This window comes from Macadamia integrifolia, chromosome 10, assembly GCF_013358625.1.
Source record: "Macadamia integrifolia cultivar HAES 741 chromosome 10, SCU_Mint_v3, whole genome shotgun sequence".
Taxonomy (NCBI): Eukaryota; Viridiplantae; Streptophyta; class Magnoliopsida; order Proteales; family Proteaceae; genus Macadamia; species Macadamia integrifolia.
In genome coordinates, this window is record NC_056566.1 from 29,760,525 (window position 1) to 29,774,138 (window position 13,614).

The 13,614-nt window shown below is 38.6% G+C and overlaps 1 non-coding gene across 1 annotated transcript; it reads left to right on the forward strand.

Annotated features, from left to right (window-relative positions):
• Nucleotides 1–326: 326 nt before the first annotated feature.
• LOC122092557 lies at nt 327–433 on the forward strand. The gene has a single exon (XR_006144210.1). It is a non-coding gene; the product is annotated as a small nucleolar RNA R71 (small nucleolar RNA).
• Nucleotides 434–13,614: the final 13,181 nt, after the last annotated feature.

Here is a 13,614-nt window from a genome sequence, read left to right on the forward strand (position 1 = left end):
GGCCTGACACCAAGCACACATCTTAACCAAATTGACTGATGATGGCTCTCTAGGAATAATAGCCTCAATCCTTTTGATAAGGCTATCTAAGTGGGCTTCCTTGGCTACTAAACCATCCCCAAAATATCCTTTCGCTCCTATGGTTCTTTCACTCTCTTGAGTTGATTCTCACTCACAGGTTTTGTCAACTAAGTCAAGTAAGAATTCCCTTGCCTTTCCTTCATCTATAAATGATATGAATCCCTTAGGGCACATAGACTCTATCATTTGTTTAGTTGGGTAATCAATACCCTTATAAATTATTTGATATAAAATACCATAAGTCTAAGCCATGGTGAGGGCATTCTTGAAGTAGATCCTTGAATCTCTCCATAAGTTTAGAAAATAACTCACTAGGTTTTTGCCTAAATTGAAGGATATCACTTCTAAGCTTATTGGTCTTGTGAGTTGGGAAAAACTTATTGAGGAAGGCAACTGTGAATTTCTCCTATGTGGTTATGGAATTTGTGGGTAACCCATACAACCACTTATTATCTTAGTTTTTTAATGCAAAAGTGATAAGCCTAAGCTTAACAACATCATCAGAAAGATGTTGGATCTTAATTAGAACACATACTTCTTCAAATTCCCTTAGAAATTGGTTTGCATCCTCAGAGGTCAGCCCATGAAAGTGGGGAAACATAGTGATATATTGAGATTTGAGCTCAAAATTATTGCCCTGGGCTTGTGGTAGAACTATGCAGAAAGGTTGGGCTATTCTAGTACGGTAGAACGTATATTTCAGAGATTTAGGTGGAGGGTTTTGCTATTGGTCTCCCATATTGAAAGGTTTTAAAGAAAGCGAATGTATAGGGTCACTACTTGTTGGATCTCTTCTTTCTAAACTATTTGCACTATTACGTACCCACCCAGCACTCAGGCAACAAAACACTATCCACAACTAGAATAAGACAAACCACAAACACAGAAGAAATTTTTTTTTGAAAACTTTTTTCTGATTTTTTTTGTGAGCTTACCGGTAGGGATCTGGGGTCGCTCAGGTCAATTCCTGAGGTACTGCTATAGGGAAAAACTTATCTTTATCATACTGTGAGGCTTAGTGACCTCCATCGATACAACTATTATTGTAAGTTGTTTTTCTCAGGAATTCAATAAAAGAAAAATAAAAACAAAACAAAGCAAACAAAGCACTCCGATTTACCAAAAGAAAGAAAAAAATAATATGGAACTATAAAAATAATATGGAACTATCTCCCTGGCAATGGCGCCAAAAACTTGGTTGAATTTTAAAAGTAATGCAAGCGTATGGATTAGTGTAGCTAATGGGTCAAACACAAGAAAAGCAACCACATTATTTTAGGCTTCTTCTAGTAATGCGAAAGTGCATAAATTAATTATGGTGATCTATTTCTAACTACTAACTTACTACAAATGCATTTAAAAGCGTCCTAACCAACACATCTAGGGAAATTAGAATTGAAATTGTAATAAAAATTGGACAACCTAGCCATTAACATCTAGGAATTTAAATACTCAAACCACGTAATTAAAAAGAAAATAACTAAAAAGTAAATAAAAAAAAGGAATAAAGCTAGAGATAGGCACACAAGTAGGTATCTCTACTTAGCCCGAGGGATGCACCATAAATAATATGAGCTTCCCTACTTGACTAGAGAGCACTCTTACACAGGCTTTTCTACTTGGCTTTAGGGGAAGAATTGCAATGTAAATAATCAAAATAAAAGGATGGCTCCATAGCTAGAGAGGGATAAAGCAAATGCATAATCTAGCCATAAACCTTGGGGGAAAAGGAGAGCTGTAATGTAAAACAGATAATTTAAAACTTAATGTAAGAATGAAAAGGTAGTAAGAAGAGGGAATGAGAGGGGGGGGGGTGAGAAGACTACTGTAGAAGCCTATTTACTTGAACTTAAAAATTTGATTGAGATTTGAAATACTATAAGTACTAAAAATCAGATTTGGAATAAGCCAAATCTGAAATTGCTAGTACTAGAGAACAAATCTGAAAGAGAAACTTGAACTTGAACAAAGATGCTTCAAATCTTGGATCTTGTCACCTAGATCTAAACCTTGAACTAGAGAATTAAAATTACAATACCATAAACCATAAACATGAAAGAAAACTTGCATTCATTAATTAAAACTCCATTACAAAAGTGTTTAACCAAAAAATAAGAAGAACTAAAAAGAGACTAAACCTAGAGAAGAGAACTAGAGAAAGAGATAAAACCCTAAAATAGAATTGCGCCTAAGGAGAGAGAAAAAGAGAGCACAAAAATAATAACTAGCCATCCTCTCCCCTTGAATGTTTTTTATTTATAAAGAAATAGGGAGAGAGACCAATGATTAGGGTTTGGCGGGCCCACAATTGTGAGGTAGAGGAGAGAGAGTGTAGCCCACGATTTTCCTATATTTTTTTCTATTTTTTCTCTTTACTTCCTATTTTTCTCTCTTATGTCATTCTTTTTCTCTCTCTTCAAACTTGCACATAACCCTTGGATGATTTTCTCTGCTTGCTTGAAGATTTGGGCATCTTTGTTAATGATGTGGAGTATAGAGACACGATTTGGATAGGATTTATTTCTCTTTTTTTTCTTTCCTTTTTCTCTCTCTTTTTGGTAGTCATTGTTACCAAAAATAAATCTTCAATCTCTTAAGGGTGTGGTCCATCAATCCTTGTTGGCATTTCGAATATTCTTTTTACCCCTGGGACAACTGCAGACAGGTTGGTTCTGCATCTCTGTTCAGTTCTGATCCATTATTCTTTTTCTAGCCCAAAAAGAATAACCACTTGTATGGGTGACCAAACGGATATGTATTTTTAATTGAACACATCCATCTTGCTCAGAATTTTGTCCTCTTCGTAACCATGAAAAGAAACAAGATCTCTTTATATGTAAAATTGGAGATATAGCGCCCCATAGTCCTTAAGGCATTGAAAATATAAAACCTGCAAAAAGAGAGTATAACCCAAGGTGTTTCATTCTAAATATGTAAAATGCATGTTTTACTACCCTAGATTTCACACATAAATATGCTGATCAAATACTTTCAAAGGGATAACAATCAATTTGTCGATGCCCTTGTAACCTTGGCATCCATGGTAGAATGCAAACCTATGGCCAGAATTCGACCATTCTTTGTTGAACAAAGAAGCAGATCCATTTACCAGAATACGGTGAACTCTCTCACCGTAGATGGTTGGCCTTGGTTTTCTCACATAGTGGACTTCATCAGGGAAAGGAAGTACCCGGTTGAAGCCATAGATAGAGAAAAGAAATTTCTAAGGAGGTATGCCATCCAATTTATTCTTTAAGGAGACTTGTTATACAAGAGATTCTTATGATGGAATATAGTTGCTGTGTGTCGATGAAAAGTAAAATACAACCATCATAGAGGAAATTCATTTAGGCCTTTTTGGATCCCATATGAATGCCAAGATGCTAGCTAAGAAGGTTCTCAAACTGGAATACTATTAGAACACAATGGAAGTAAACTGTGTGAACGTTGTAAAGAGATGCCACAAATGTCAGATATTTGCCAATATCATACACATACCGCCAATGAAATGCACTCACTCAGTTCTCCTTATCCATTTTCTACTTGGGGTATTGACATTATAGGGAAGATCAACCCTAAAGCATCCAATGGTCATGATTTCATCTTGGTAGCCATTGATTATTTCACCAAGTGGGTAGAAGCTCAGTCATATGCAGTCCTCACTTATACTAAGGTGGCAAAATTCATCTAAGAAAACATCATTTGACGATATGGAGTGCCCCAAGAGCTAATATCGGATCAAGGGTCCGATTTTTGGGGCAAAACTAATAAAATCAGTAGAAAATTTGGTATCAAAAGGCACCGCTCTACCTCTTACAGGCCACAGACTTATGGGGCAGTAGAAGCAGCTAATAAGAACATCAAGGTCATTCTATAGAAAATCGTTGAAACACACAAGGATTGGGCAGATAAGTTGCCACTTGCTTTATAGGCATATCGGACTTTTGTATGATCCTTAATAGGGGTAACTCCTTTTTTCTTGGTATATGGGGTTGAGGCGGTTCTACCCGTGAAAATCCTAGTACCATCCCTAAGGGTGCTCTTGGATAGTCAGTTACTTAAAGAAGAATGGGTGAAGGCCAGACATGACGAGCTCAATTTTCTTGATGAAAGACATATGAAGGCCATGGATAGTCTGAGGAAATATCAACTAAGAATGGCAAGGGCCTTCAATAAGAATGTGAAGCCCCGTCACATAGAAGAAGGTGAGCTTGTTCCTCGAGAACAAAGAGCCCCAATTTATGACCTATAGATACCAAATTTTGTCCCCCCCTCGGCAATGATGAATTACGACAATAATGAAACCTATATTCTCTCTTTTGGAAAGAAATCCATATTTTTGGCACAAGTCCAGACAATCCTAGCTATCCCAACCTAAAGCCGTTATGTAGGAACATGTGGAATACAATCGAGCGTAAGACCGGTTAGGAGTTTAGCCCGATACTTTTAAAAATGATGCGGGAAGGGTGATAAAAAATGGTCATTAATATCTTTTGCCAAAATATGACAATCAAGCCTAGCATGTGCTCGATTCTCAAATCATTGGATAGCATTCAAAAATACGGTCCCATTGATATCTTGTACGAAAAAAATGGATACCCAGATGTGTCGTATTGCCTACCTGAACTTTGAACTGGTTGAACCAAACCAAACCCTAAACCAAGCAAAAACCTAAACCAAACCAAACCGTAAACGAAACCAAACCCTAAACCATACCAAACCCTAAACCAAACCGAACCCTAAACCAAACCGAACCCTAAACCAAACCAAACCCTAAACTAAACCAAAACCTAAAACCAAACCTAACCCTAAACTAAACCAAGCCCTAAACCAAACCAAACCCAAAACTAGACCAAATCCTAAACCAAACCAAAACCCTAAATCAGACCAAACCCTAAATGAAACCAAACCCCAAACCAAGCCAAACCCATACCCAAACCAAACCCTAAACCAAACCAAACCCTAAACAGACCAAACCCTAAAACCAAACCCTAAACAAGCTAAACCCTAAACCAACCCAATCCCTAACCCAAACCGAACCCAAAACCAAACCAAAAACCAGACCAAACCCTAACCAAAACCAAACCCTAAACCAAACCAAAACCCTGAACCAGACCAAACCCTAAGCCAAACCAAACCAAACCCTCAACTAAACCAAACCCTAACCAAACCAAACCCTAAACCAAGCCAAACCCTAACCAAACCAAACCCTAAACTAAACCAAAACCTAAACCAGACCAAACCCTAACCCAAACCAAACCCTAAACCAAACCAAACCCTAAACCAAACTAAACCCTAAACCAAACCCTAAACCAGACCAAACCCTACACCAAACCAAGCCCTAAACCAGACCAAACCTTAAACTAGACCATACCCTAAACCAAACAAAAACCCTAAACCAGACCAAACCCTAAACCAAACCAACCCTAAACTAAACCAAACCCTAAACCAACCCAAACCCTAAACTAGACCAAACCCTGAACCAAACCAAACCCTAAACCAGACCAAACCCTAAACCAAAATAAACCCTAAACCAGACCAAACCCTAAACCAAACCAAACCTTAAACCAAAATTAGACCACCCTAAACCAAACCCTATCCAAAACTTGCCTCCCAGCCTATGGCTACTACCATGATAAGATTTCCACCGCAACTATATAGGGCTGCTGTCACCCAATCTATGGGGTAGTCGCCCAGTCTACGGGGTAGCCACCCAGTCTATGGGCATATCTGGAAGCATAATTGGGTGCCTCAAGATTTTTCAATGCATAATAGAGTGCCACAGGGGACGGGTGCATGCATGGTTTTAAGTATCGGTGCGTATCGTGCCGTATCGGCCGATACGTATCCGTATCGGTAGGCATCGGCACGATACATACCGATACGCTACGGGGAATTTTGGGCCCCTTTTACGTATCGCTGTATCGTGCATATCGTACCATACCGTACCGTATCGGTACCGATACGTACGATACTCTACGATACGAACTTTTGAAAATCTGGAAATTCCTGAGAGTATCGGTACCGTATCGGTATGTATCGACCGTATCGTGCAGTATCGAGCCGTATCGTACTGTATCGGTACCGTATCGGTACGTATCGATTGAAAATATGAAAATTCCCGTGAATGTGCCTTTTATTGTTTGAACAAACACTTCAAACTCTCACCATTGGTTTCTATATTTCTCTTCTTTCTTCCCCTTTGATTCACACACCTTTTTGGAGACTCAAATGGTAGATTGAAAGAAACATTGTCGAAGTGAATGGTTCAAAGAAGGAGAAAAACATAGTCCAAGAAGAACCTTGAACTTGAAAGTTGAAAATTTTGAATAGTAAGTTCTTGAATCTTTACTCACTTTTTTCAATTTTAACCTTAGATTTTCAAGTTTTTTTACAAATCTAAGGTTCATCATAGGGGTGTCAACCGGTCGGGTCGGTTCGGTTTCGATCGGGCTTAATCGGGCTTAAAGACTTTCAAAGGCTTACACCGTGTCCGCCCATTTAACTAATCGAACTTAGTTATTGAGGGCATAGTACACTTTATATTCGGTCGGTCGGCCTCGGGCTATAATCGGGCCACCTTAATCGGGCTTTAGTCGGGCCTTAATTGGGCTACGGACATGTTTAATGTTAAACGGGCTTTAACTGGTTTTTAAACGGACCCTCTTTAAAATGTGCTCTTATATTCCGGCCCACTCATGCAAACCCAAAAAAATGACAATAAATTAATAAATGATACCAAATATAACCATTATTTAAAATATGAACATGTTTTTACTTTTTAGTTTTTTACTTTCTAATTTGGGGGGTAAAATAGGTATTCTACAATCATTAAAGGGTCGGGCTAGGCCAGTGCACAATAGGCCGGTCTCGATCGGGTGTTAAACGGTCAGTCTAGGTCTGGCGCCCGACGGTCCAAGTAGCAAAACCAAGACCAACCGTTTATAAACGGGCCTGGCTCAAGCCCGACACGTTTAATAAACGGTCCGGGCTCAAGCTCGACACGTTTAATAAACGGTCGGTCCCGATCGGTTTAGTCGGTTCGGGCCACGAATTGACACCCCTAGTTCATCATACTTAGAATCACATTTTGTGCATCATTATTACATGAAATCATTGGATTTATAACGATTTACAAACTTTTTTCAAGAGAAAATGAGGGTTTCAATTTATTTCAAATTTCTTAGATCTACTCATGCTCAATGATTAAAAATGTTTAGATTTTTTATATGTTATGTAAAAACAAGTGTTCTACAACTTCCATGGAAAATTTTGATTTTTCTCAAAAAAATATATTAGTCTATCAATACCATACCCTCATCATTTTGAACATTTTCAACTCAATATATTTGTCTATCAATACGATACCCTCCACTTAAGTATTTATGCATTCTACATGTTATATATAACTTTTTTTAACTGTTTTTTTTATGCAAAAGTGTATAAAAATGTGTTCCCTATCCATTTATGTGCGTATCTTTAGCGTATCTTAGCGTATCTCCGATACGATACGATACCCTCCGATACGTATCTTAATTTTGATTGACCGATACAGCGACCGATACCGATACTTTAATCCTTGGGTGCATGTAAGCCCCATGTAAGCCCCGTGTAAGCGTTACACGGATGTGTAGGGGCCATACATGCCTTTGAACCTCCTTTACAAGCTCCTACATCGCATGCCTCATTCATTCTATAAATAGTGACCTCGGGTCACTGTAAAAACCCTGAAAAAAAGAGAGAAGAAACCCTGAAGAAAAAACCCTATTCTAGAGACGTTATAAAGAAAGAGAGAGAGAGAGAGAGAGAGAGAGAGAGAGAGAGAGAGAGAGAGAGAGAGAGAGAGAGAGAGAGAGAGAGAGAGAGAGAGAGAGAGAGAGAGAGAAGAAGAGACGAGAGTCTATAGAAATTCCAAGCTAAGCTTAATGAAGTTGACGGAGTCCTACCCAAATTTTTCACAGGTGATTCTGACCATAGGAATAAGGCGTAGAAGCCCTGCCTAAATTTCCACAGGTAATTTCGACCTTAGGAATACGATGCAGAAGCCCTGCCTGAATTTTGGAAGCTGATTCTGACTATAGGAATATGGCACGAAAGCCCTGCCCAAATTTCCATCGCTGATTCCGACCATAGGAATACGACATGGAAGCCTTGCTCGAATTTTCAAAGCTGATTCCAACCATAGGAATATGGCACGGAAGCCTTTCCCGAATTGCCACAGCTGATTCCAATTCTAGGAATATATTGTGGGAGCCCTACTCAAATTTCCCAAAACCTGAACCCATGTTCATACCCTAGCATAGAAACCCTATCAACTTTCTTACCCAGGTGCCAAAATTTTTTAATTTCTCCAAAAAAGAGAGAAGAAAATTAAATCGTTGCCCCTGAGTCGAGGAAAATTATTGGAAGTTCCACCGATTTCATCGGTCATTATCATGTAAATATTACATCATAATTTCATTTGCATGAATGTTACGTATCTCATCTCCGCATGTATTATTTTATGTGTATATTGTATAAAATAGTAATTTATTGTTATCATTTCATATGTTAATTTTAGCATTTGTATATTAAATGTAATATGTTTCCTCATCTTATGTGTTATCATATGTGTTTCTCACATAAAATAATGATCATAATTATCTTATCATGGAGCATCATACATGGGGCATTGTGTATCTATGTAGATAAGGTAATTGCATTTTCTATTATTTTATATTAATTTTATTATTTCATGTAGTTTTAATATAGATATATATTTTATGTGATATTTCAATAATTTCTTACAATTTTTTCATGCTAATGTATGTATATGTGATTGCGTTATTTCATGTTATAAGACTTCCATACTAGCTTAGGTTGTTAAAATTCTCGAGGGAGAATATTGAAAATCCATGCCTCTGGTAGAAAGACTGAAAATTCTGGGCGAGGTGGGTGCCTAACACCTTCCCACACTCGTAACCTGACATAAACGTCTATCTCTGGAACAGACCAAAATATGAAGTCAAATTCGAGGGTTCTTTCCTTTCACAGGAATCCAACCCCCTACTCGAGCTCGATCCCTCAATCGAAATCGAGCTCCACCATAGGGTTTTAGGCCATGAATCCTAGATGGAGACTCTCAAAAAATCATACTTTCCCCACCCCTTATAGTCACCAAACATGTTTGGAGACAATTCAATTCACCACCCCTGCAAGGCAGACCAGGTGAGAGGAGATAAGTGGAAAGAAAGAAGATATTTTCCCGTATAGTGGTGACTCCACTAGGGAATGTCAAACTTTCTATACCAGAGGCTTAAAACAAGCATTAGAATTTTCTCCCCCTCATCATTATTGTGTGTAAACATGTCTGTATATTGCTTGCTAACAACATCATGCATCGTGTTCGAAGTGAAATCACTTGACGAGGGTACTCCCTATAGTGCCCACACCCTTAGGGAGGTTAGTGCACTATATACTAAGTACTCTGAGATCAGATGATGCCCACTTCCTACATAAGAGTGCTCGAAGTGAAATTGGTTAACGAGGATGGTCATCGATAGTTCCAAACCCTCAGGGTAATAGAATATATCTTGCCATTCTAAGATTAACCAATGGCCACTTTCTGCACTACACTTGTGCACACACTCACTCACTGATACACCTACCCCTGTGGTTAGCCGAATGAACCCATGTAACATCTTGGACAATCACCAGTGAAGTCACACCCATTGATACAGTACCATCTAGTATATCAAAGGAACCATATACCTATGATTCACTTTCAGTGATAGGTATATCGGTTCTATCAAGGGTGACCTTGTTCTGTCCTATGGCCTTACCCATTGCAATGCATCATATAGGAACTAGACCATTGAACAACTAGGGTAAGCCACAAACTGACTCAGTAATTGTTTACGTTTCAAGTTAGAACCCTTCTAGCCTGTTTCATCTAGGATGAGATTTTTCATGTATATGTTTAAACTTGATGTGTTCTTTAACAATTGGGAATTGGGAATTAGGAGATGCAACTATATCGATTTTAATTCATGCAATTGTGCTGTGGAGTGATTCATGTTTCCCCACATTATATTAGCACTGTTCCAAACTAATAATGTTCCACACAACCAATCCAAGAGTCAAGAATGATTAAGTATTTTCATGTTACCGGGAGAAACAAATTACCTATGTGAAATCAACTGCGAGGTTATTCTTATATGAACCAACTTGTTTGTTTTCCCAAAGCATAATTTATGTTTAACTTGGGCCCTCCTAAAAAAAATGTGAACATCAACTGAAGATTGGGCCAAAATTAGACACTTATTATTGGGAGAGAGTAATTTTGTGTGTGCATCATTGAAAGAAAATCATAAGAAAAAATTCAAAAATCTAGAAATTAAATTTCTTTGTTTAGGTCAAGCACGATTCCGTGTTAAAAAAATTCCCTGCTGTCTGTGTGGACCTGTCAAGATAACTATTTGGTCTGAGTCAGCCCTGAGAGATCCTTACCAATAGTGAAACTTATTATTCAACTCACTCCACCAAGCTCAGCATCATCTGAACGATTGACAAGTATCGATCCATCCAGTGGAAGTCAACCAGATGCCTAAGAGAAAGGAGAATGGATATGATTTAGTTAGAGTTGGAAGAGTTGCATCATTTATTCAACCAGTTTATTAGTGCCAAGCAGCCTCAGCAACTTGAACCTATTTTAACTCGAGGAGAACAGGAGTGGACCAAGTTGGGGTCCAATGCACTTCGTACCTTACCCAGGCTTGTGGTCAATGATGATGAAGAAGAAATCCGACCAAATCTTCCAACTGAACCCCCTGAAACTAAAAGGGAAAGAAAGATGAGGGAACAATTAGAAAGACTTGAAAAGTTGCTGTAGAAGGGGAAAGTCGTAGACACTCAAACCACAGAAACTGATGAGATGGTCCTTTTTCCCAGAGCTCAAATTTAAGAGAAATTTAAATGGAACACTAATAAGTTTGATGGCAAAGGCGACTCGAGGGCACACTTGAAGGTCTTTATATCTTCATTAATATTTAGATCATGGGGATTTACTAAAGAACAAATGGGGCAAGCATTTTTGCTTACTCTTTTAGGCCCAGCTCTTCTTTGATTAATTCAGTTAGACCCTTCCCAGACTCAGAATTGGTTAACAATCATGAAAGCATTCACTAAGCAGTACTCTTACAACATTAAACTGGATATAACTCGATGAGAGTTTGAAACTGTTCAACAGGCATAGGTGAGGGTCTCCTAAGGTTTCGAGATAAGGTAGGCATAATGACATCTCGACTTACTGAAAAATAACAAGTTGAAATGATACTAGATGACTTGGAAAATCCCTATTATGATGTGTTATACAGTTAGCACATCGAGACATTCTCAGCATTGCGAGCAACAGGGAGAAGGGTTGAAAACCGAATCTTTAGAGAAGTGCAACACAGGAACAGTCCATAGGGTTCCTTAGAGCAAGGTAAGAATACAAGATTTAGCAAAAGATATAATATAGAGGTGAACACTGTAATTGCAGCAAGCACCATCCAGTAGCCTGCAATGCATACAGTAACTCTTAAGCCTGCTCCAATTTTCATTAAGCCAGGCCTTCCAACTCAAAATGGTTCAGTACAGATGAGGCAATTCTTAGATTTAGGGATGCCCTTATCTGTGTGTTATGAGAATTTAAAGATAGAAGACCTCTTGAGTACGACACCTACGAGTCCAATCAGTGATTCTCCACTTGCTTGGTACAAAGACAATGAATACTGTTCTTTCCATAATCAAAAGGGTCATCTCACCAACCAGTGTATCACCTTGAAGCATGCAGTACAAGATTTGATTGAATCAGGGTAGATTGAACTGGAATTGAAGAGCCAGGCAAATGAGACTACCAATCCACTTTTGAATCATGGAACGATTGGAATGTTACAAAGTGATTCAGTTTAGAATGATCCTACTTAAAGGATTCAACCTGCACCTAAAAGAGGGTGTCTTAATGCCCAGACTTACCTAGCCATGCTCAAAGCCAAGCATTTGGAAGTAACAGAGGAGAATCGGAAGAGAATTAAAGAAATCCGTTCTTAGGGAGATGAAAGTCTGCCACCCTACAATCTTACCCTTCCTCAGACAGGGTCACCTTCATATCACACAGCATCACATCCTCCATCACCTTCATATCACCCAACGTCATACCTTCCATGCATCACATCCTCCATCACCTTCATATCACCCAACATCACATCCTCCATCACCTTCATGTCACCTAACATCATACCTTCCATCTCCGTCCTACCACCCCACATCATACCCTCCCTCTCCATCTTACCATCCAACACCAGACTATTCTGTCCCCCCTTAGGTAGGACTATCATCATATGATCTTGCCCCATTTCCTTCGTCACTTCCACCATTTCACCCAGAACCTTACCTCCCACCCATTTCGTATTACCCATATCCTTATCCACCACCACTAGAATACTTTCCTATGAACGGATGGTTAAAAGAAGGGAGTCAACATCAGTGTTCAGAGGCACATTGGCCAAATGGAACTTCTTGGACTGACATGTTAATGGATCTAGGTACTCCTACTTACTCCTCTATCGGATCAGTGAATCTCATAGATAGGGAAGAAGAGTCCCAGATTGACCCTACAACTCTCATTGTACCAGCAATACCTCAAGTGCATGTTATAGACGAGGTCACACCAGACATGATCAGGGTAGTGGCAACATTAGCTATTAGAGAAATAATCTCAGATGAAATACACCTAATCCATATAGGTGGAGAGAGTGATAGTGATGCTAAAGACACTGAACAAGTTGGTGAGATAGTGAATGTTATTGGGGGAAATGTGCTTGAGGTGGATCCAACAGATATCATTCGCCCAATTTTTCCTTCTGATGATGATTCAGAGGAAGAAGAAGTCAAGGATGAAGATATAAAAGATGGTCAAGAATCAGAAAATGAAGATCTAGAGGAAGATCTTGTTGAAGAAGACAAAGACGAAGATTTAGAAGATGGTCAAGAATCAAAAAGTAAAGATCTAGAGGAAGATCTTGTTGAAGAAAGTGAAGACAATAAAGAGTCAGAAAGTGAATATTTTGTTAAAAGTGAAGAAGAGAATCTCTCCTACGACAATGTGCTCTGTTGCTGAACCAAATGTGTGAAGATATGTTAAGATATGTTAATAAATAAAAAAATGTTGAGGAAAGTGGCAGTCCGGCAAGAAACTGTCAAAGAAGTTTGTGAAAACCTTAAGGTTAATTTTTAGGATGAACCATTTCTCAAAGGGCTTATTCTGCATTTGAATAACATTATTTAAATAGTTAAAGCTCAGGCTATCAACTTTTCAGGGGGTCCTCCAAGTCCATTCACACCATCTACATATAAAGAAAGGACTGAAGAACCTATGGTTGGCATGATTGTTGATACAAACAATGATGATGAGAGTAAATACCCTTATAATATTCTCATAAAAAAGAAGCTTGAAGGATTCAAGAATGTGATTGCCATTAGAAGTGAGAAAGACTACAAAGCAAAGGGGTT